This window comes from Penaeus monodon, chromosome 23, assembly GCF_015228065.2.
Source record: "Penaeus monodon isolate SGIC_2016 chromosome 23, NSTDA_Pmon_1, whole genome shotgun sequence".
Taxonomy (NCBI): Eukaryota; Metazoa; Arthropoda; class Malacostraca; order Decapoda; family Penaeidae; genus Penaeus; species Penaeus monodon.
Window position 1 is genome coordinate 38,869,185 of NC_051408.1, and position 428 is coordinate 38,869,612.

Sequence of the window (428 nt, forward strand, 5' to 3'; positions counted from 1 at the left end):
AGAGGGAGGGTTGTAGGAACATATGAGCGTCGGGATAAGGGAGGCCATAGGGCATAGGAGTATGAGACTTTAAGAGGGAGGATAAAGAGGGGGGGGGGGGATTTGGGGCAAGGAGTGAGGGAAATGAAGGTAAAATGCTCTCATAATATGAGAGCATTTGGGTAAGGGTCATGCGTATATTAAGGCAAGGAAGGCGGTACAAGATATGAAAGCATTAAGGTAAGGAAGAGGAAGGAGAAATAAAGGTATGGAGGCAAGGGGGGGGGGGGGCATACGAACATAGGGGGATTAAGGTAGCGAGTAAGTTGGCATAAGGTGTCAGTAAGGCAAGGGGGAAGGGGATAGGTAGGAGGCGGGGGGGGGGGGATGCTTACAAGGAGGGTGATGTTTGAGGGTCAGAGGATGCACGAGGTCAGGGGGTCAGCAGG